The sequence below is a fragment of the Metopolophium dirhodum genome, chromosome 1 (genome assembly GCF_019925205.1).
Source record: "Metopolophium dirhodum isolate CAU chromosome 1, ASM1992520v1, whole genome shotgun sequence".
NCBI classification, from domain to species: Eukaryota; Metazoa; Arthropoda; class Insecta; order Hemiptera; family Aphididae; genus Metopolophium; species Metopolophium dirhodum.
This window is the reverse complement of record NC_083560.1, coordinates 60,781,346-60,788,373: the sequence shown is the minus strand read 5'-3', so window position 1 is coordinate 60,788,373 and position 7,028 is coordinate 60,781,346.

The window sequence follows — 7,028 nt, the reverse complement described above, 5'->3', positions numbered from 1 at the left end:
TAATTTTTTTATCATAAAATAAATACTGGTAGAACCTATATCTTACGACTTACAATATCAATTGATATTAAAGGCTAATCTAGGTTGCTTATAAATTCTAATAATAAATAATATACTTATATACCCTATACGGCTATAGTGCCAGTGTGCACAATGCACATGCAATATTATAATATTATTTAACTAGTTCTCCTATTACATACTGCAACAGTCAACAATACAGCATGCGCTTTATTAGGTACCTATAATGACAGAGTGACAGCTGACCCCTTTAGTACTTAAATCAGTAAAATATGGATATACTTATAGTATAATGCTAATTCATTTATCACACTTAATTAAAATCAACACAATATATTCAATAATGATAAAGTTAAATAAATTGTTAAATTTAACTTCCTACCAATAATTTATGAAGTGGTGTGTTGGGGTTATGCACGAAACAAATATGTACGTGACGACATTAGACATTAAATATTAATAACATGATGAAACAATGTCTAAAGCAAAAAAAAACTCAAATTGATGCAATATAGGTACCTAATTAATGTGCATTTTAGATTCTGAGCGAAGCGATGAATGTATTGATTTTACAATGATGTGTGTTTTTTTTTTATTTTTTTTTATTTTTGTGTCTGTCATCACCTTTTAGGACAGTAAAAGTGCTTGGATTTTCTTCAATAGTAACTTTTCTGATAGGAAAGTGAATCTAGTTGGTACTTTGGGGGGTCAAAAGTAAAAATTTCCCAGTAGTTTTCACAAGCGACGTGAAAAACAAAAGAGAAATTAAGGAAAAACGGGAATTTTTACGCAAAATCTGTTTTCGAGAAAATCGATTTTGGTTTTTGGTGTAACTCTAAAACAAATGACCGTAGGGACATGAAATTTTGACTGAATGTTTATATTAGCATTTTCTATACACCATAAAATTTACAAAATATTTTGACTCTTTTTGAGCTGTTTACGGCCATTGTCAGTTTTCAATTTTTTTAGTTTTTTTTTCTATAAATATCAATAAAATTTTATCTGTTGAGTAAAAAAGCTTAAAAATTTAATAGAAGGCTCCTCGGTTATTTTTTCAAAGGCAGATGAAAAAAATTAAAAATCCTTAGTCACAGTTTTTATTTATAAGCATTTAAAGTTCAAATTTTGACAAAATACGGAAAAATCACGAAAAATAGCAAATTATTTTGAGTTGAGAACTCATAAAAATTTTTCTTTTTAAATCTAAGATTTGAAAATGTAATATAAGATTACTCATAAGTTTGTCTACCTTTATCAAAAAAAAAATGTCTAGAAGAAACTTAAATTAAATTTTTATGAGCGTCTGAAATTTATATTTTTACAATATTTGATATTTACTCGATTTCTCATGTAACAATTTTCTTATATTATTGTAATTAAAAAACGAATGACTGTAGATACTTGAACATTTCACTGAATGTTTATATTAGCATTTTCTATACACCATAAGATGTTGAAAATATTTTGACTCTTTTTGAGCTGTGTACGGACATTGTCAGTTTTCAATTTTTTTAATTTTTTTTTCTATAAATATCAATAAAAATTTTTTTGTAGGGTAAAAAAGCGTGAAAATTTAATATAAGGCTCCTGATATATCGTTCTAATAGAAGTTGAAAAATATTAAAAATACATAGGCACAATTTTTTTTTATAAGCATTTAAAGTTCAAATTTTGACAACATTTATCAAATTTATAATTTATTAATTATTTTGTAGTTAAAAATGTATAAAATGTTTAACTTTTATGGCGAAGGATTGAAAATTTAATACAAGGCTCCACGTAAATAGGTTAAATATAAATTAATTTATTCACAATAATATCATCAATTATACTTGGTAAAATCATAGGCTGACTGACCGTTTTCGCTCAGAATCGTTTTTCTTATACAATGATATTATATCATTGAATTCAAATTTAACACCATCCATTACGGTGACCCACTTGTAACCTACTGTACAGCAGAGCGACATCCACTTATCCACCTTTTTTGACATGAAAACGAAATAGACTGAAATAGTGAAATATTATAAAATTAAAAACAAAATAAATTAACTTTACTTACTTCTTAAAATGAAAAATTAACTCGTTAATTAAGAAAGAAATTTAGTAAGTTAACAGTTAAGTTAATGAAAAGACAAAAGTAACTAGTTAAGTTAAAAAGTTTAAATTAAATTAACTTTTTAACTTAACTTTAACTTTTTAACTCGTAAATGCCCTTGCATTGCATTTTTACAGGGTTTTGCATCCAAATCATTTATTCGGGTTTAGGGTGCTGCATGCATTCGGGTGTTCAAAAAGCAGAATAAAAAATGTAAACAAACGTTTGGGTGTTAATAACCATTATTATTCGTGTTAATATTATTGGTTAATACCTACTAGTGTTAAGTAGTTAAAAAAAAACATAATTTTTATAGTTATTTTTGTTAGATCTTTTTTTTAATTTAAATGTTTATCCCCCTCCCCCATAACAAAAATTAACCAACTTAAAAAATAGACGGCATTTTCACTGCAAATACTATAAATTATATTAACAGTGTTTGGTCGCTGACTAACCTACATAGTTTAGTTGTTGACACCAGACCCAACTATCGGATGTACGTCAAGTAGTCAACATGCTAATATTTTATATTGCTATTGCAGGCAATAATTGGAATTCTAATTTGTTCTACGATAATTATGTAATAAATTATAATTTAAAAAATTCAATATCTGAATTTCGGTTTTATCAGAACCGAATGATAGAATCGGATTTTATTTTCTAATTAATATTAATAAAAATATTTTTAGTATTCACATGCAATCTATTGTAAAATGTCCTAATATTGTTGTTATTAAACAAATAATTAACTAAAAAATTGAATAACCACTTATTAAAAGACATACACAAATATATATTATAATGTCATGATGACTGTAAAATAAAAAAATATTTGGGTTTTGGATTAAACAAAATGTTGTTTTATTCGGGTTTTGGATGATTTGGGTGTTTAGAAATATTCGGTAATTATATGGGTTTTGATTTTTTAAGGGGTTTTTAGGCTGTTAAACTGTTACGTGTTCTGGTTAATTCAGGACATGCAATTTTAGCAAGGAAAACGTAATTTTAATTTTCAGTCATTAAAATTGTAACATTTAATATAAGATTTTCATTGGGTAAATATTATTATACTATACCAATTTGTATAATACTATAATATAATATACAATATACATAAGTCATAACTATAGTATAATATATACTATAGTGTATTATACATTATTCGACCTTTTTTTTTAAATTGTCTAAAAAAACCACTTTTACACAATTTTCATAATGATAACCTTTTTAATTATACAAACTAAGTAGGCCAAATAAGTAGTGCCAACTGCTATCACTGTTATCTTAATCGCGCTCCGTCATCGCAAATGTCGATGCATAATATTGTACACGAAACGTTTTGAATTATTACGTAACTTACTTACGCTACACCGTTGACCGTTCATTGGGCTACCAAATAACAGCCGCCTTGATCACCTTATACAAATAAATCAAAACGGCATTTGTCATCGACCTCCATCACATCTCAACAAGATGGGAATAAAATTAAATCATGTATTTCGCCAAATCACTATACGTGGCACTGACCAATAAAAACAGCGAGACTGAAACCGAGGTATTTCTACCTAATAATAACATGCAGGTTGATTATAAGTAACTACCCCAAACTGAAGTCGCACCCAAGCTCACTCGAATCCCGCCAATCTATAGATATGTACAGAGCATCTACATTTCTAAAACTTCTCAATATTCAATAAGAAGTAAGAAGTTAAGATCACTCTATCCCTCACAGGTACTAACAATATTTCATTAAGTCCACACCATCATTTCTAATAGTCCGGCCCAAAAACCACATAACCTACAATATTACCAATAATTGATTAGGTGCAGAATTTGCACCAATGCACCAATGCAGAATTTCACTCCTTTAAGCTGCGGCTGCATCGCTAACACCAATACAAGGTAGTAATTAAAAATCTCCATCACTCTACAATCCTACCCGTTATGGTGATATTTTAGACGCCCAGGCCGAACTAGGACACTAATGGCTACGCGCAGGGTTAATATCAAAAAGAATTATCGCCCTTTACGACTGTTCCACGTCGAACTGGTTCTTAACGTCAAAATAACCAAGACATTTTCAAGATGAACACACGGCTTCACTCTGCCGTGGTGATCGAAAAAGTCCACCCCGATACTATTCATGTCAAGCATACGGTCATACGCGTAACTACTACAGTTAACAGCCTAGGTGCGTTAAATGCGGCGAAGATAATTTAACTGATAAGTTCACTCTTGTGCAACTTGTAACTTTTATTTGCTGAAACATTTTTAATACAATAAATAAAAAAAAAAAGGTGGATAAGTGGATGTCGCTCTGCTGTACAGTAGGTTACAAGTGGGTCACCGTAATGGATGGTGTTAAATTTGAATTCAATGATATAATATCATTGTATAAGAAAAACGATTCTGAGCGAAAACGGTCAGTCAGCCTATGATTTTACCAAGTATAATTGATGATATTATTGTGAATAAATTAATTTATATTTAACCTATTTACGTGGAGCCTTGTATTAAATTTTCAATCCTTCGCCATAAAAGTTAAACATTTTATACATTTTTAACTACAAAATAATTAATAAATTATAAATTTGATAAATGTTGTCAAAATTTGAACTTTAAATGCTTATAAAAAAAAATTGTGCCTATGTATTTTTAATATTTTTCAACTTCTATTAGAACGATATATCAGGAGCCTTATATTAAATTTTCACGCTTTTTTACCCTACAAAAAAATTTTTATTGATATTTATAGAAAAAAAAATTAAAAAAATTGAAAACTGACAATGTCCGTAAACAGCTCAAAAAGAGTCAAAATATTTTCAACATCTTATGGTGTATAGAAAATGCTAATATAAACATTCAGTGAAATGTTCAAGTATCTACAGTCATTCGTTTTTTAATTACAATAATATAAGAAAATTGTTACATGAGAAATCGAGTAAATATCAAATATTGTAAAAATATAAATTTCAGACGCTCATAAAAATTTAATTTAAGTTTCTTCTAGACATTTTTTTTTTGATAAAGGTAGACAAACTTATGAGTAATCTTATATTACATTTTCAAATCTTAGATTTAAAAAGAAAAATTTTTATGAGTTCTCAACTCAAAATAATTTGCTATTTTTCGTGATTTTTCCGTATTTTGTCAAAATTTGAACTTTAAATGCTTATAAATAAAAACTGTGACTAAGGATTTTTAATTTTTTTCATCTGCCTTTGAAAAAATAACCGAGGAGCCTTCTATTAAATTTTTAAGCTTTTTTACTCAACAGATAAAATTTTATTGATATTTATAGAAAAAAAAACTAAAAAAATTGAAAACTGACAATGGCCGTAAACAGCTCAAAAAGAGTCAAAATATTTTGTAAATTTTATGGTGTATAGAAAATGCTAATATAAACATTCAGTCAAAATTTCATGTCCCTACGGTCATTTGTTTTAGAGTTACACCAAAAACCAAAATCGATTTTCTCGAAAACAGATTTTGCGTAAAAATTCCCGTTTTTCCTTAATTTCTCTTTTGTTTTTCACGTCGCTTGTGAAAACTACTGGGAAATTTTTACTTTTGACCCCCCAAAGTACCAACTAGATTCACTTTCCTATCAGAAAAGTTACTATTGAAGAAAATCCAAGCACTTTTACTGTCCTAAAAGGTGATGACAGACACAAAAATAAAAAAAAATAAAAAAAAAACACACATCATTGTAAAATCAATACATTCATCGCTTCGCTCAGAATCTAAAATGCACATTAATTAGGTACCTATATTGCATCAATTTGAGTTTTTTTTTGCTTTAGACATTGTTTCATCATGTTATTAATATTTAATGTCTAATGTCGTCACGTACATATTTGTTTCGTGCATAACCCCAACACACCACTTCATAAATTATTGGTAGGAAGTTAAATTTAACAATTTATTTAACTTTATCATTATTGAATATATTGTGTTGATTTTAATTAAGTGTGATAAAATGTGTGAAATCGACTTTTCCACATTTTTGTTTTTTTGATTTTAACTTCCCCGAAAAATAACTTTAAAATTTTAAATACTCTTTTTTAATATGTCATTTTTAGGAATTTGGGGGATAGTATCAAAAATGTGGGAAAGTCAATTTCAAGTAGACTTGATGACAAATTCAAATCGGTTTTCAGAATTCTTATCGCTCCATTAAATCAATTGGTGTGTCTGGCAAAAAACAAGTCTAAAATACTATGTCACGCGTGTGTTAGACAAATACAGAAAATCTTGGTATCGAATCCTCTTAATTAAAATAATTCGGGTAGTTCGGTAATACATTTACACGGTTAGTATAATATATAGAATATATCTTGGAAGATATACATTTGTAATATACATACAGGACACAGGTACATACACCTAGACACAGGACACAGGTATTAATAGTTATAGTATTTATTTTTAAATATGTACAAAAATTCGAATTTTAGAATAACTGATAAAATTACCCAAATGTTAGGAGGCCAAACATTGAGGAGGGGCTTAAGTCCGTTAGCTGGGTGTGCTCTTCTACCTAATTACATTTTTTTGCATTATTTATTATGTATATTATGTTTATTACGGGATTGGTAAATTGGGTCCCAAATGACTTGATCACGGTAAATTAGGTCCCGGCAGGGGCGAATTTACCCATAGGCCACCAAGGTACGTGTCTAGGGCGCAATATTTTTTGGGGCGCAAATTTTTAGTTAATTTTTACTTTTTAGTTTTTCATAATTTCATAATTATATTTACCTAAATTTATATTTTATATAAATTTTTTTTTTGTATACTACTTGCGTGAAATTGGGGAATGGCTCACGTAGTCACGTGGCAGTTACGTTTTCATTTATAAGCTATAATAACCTTGCCGTTTGAGTTTACTTCTGCAACCGGCAGA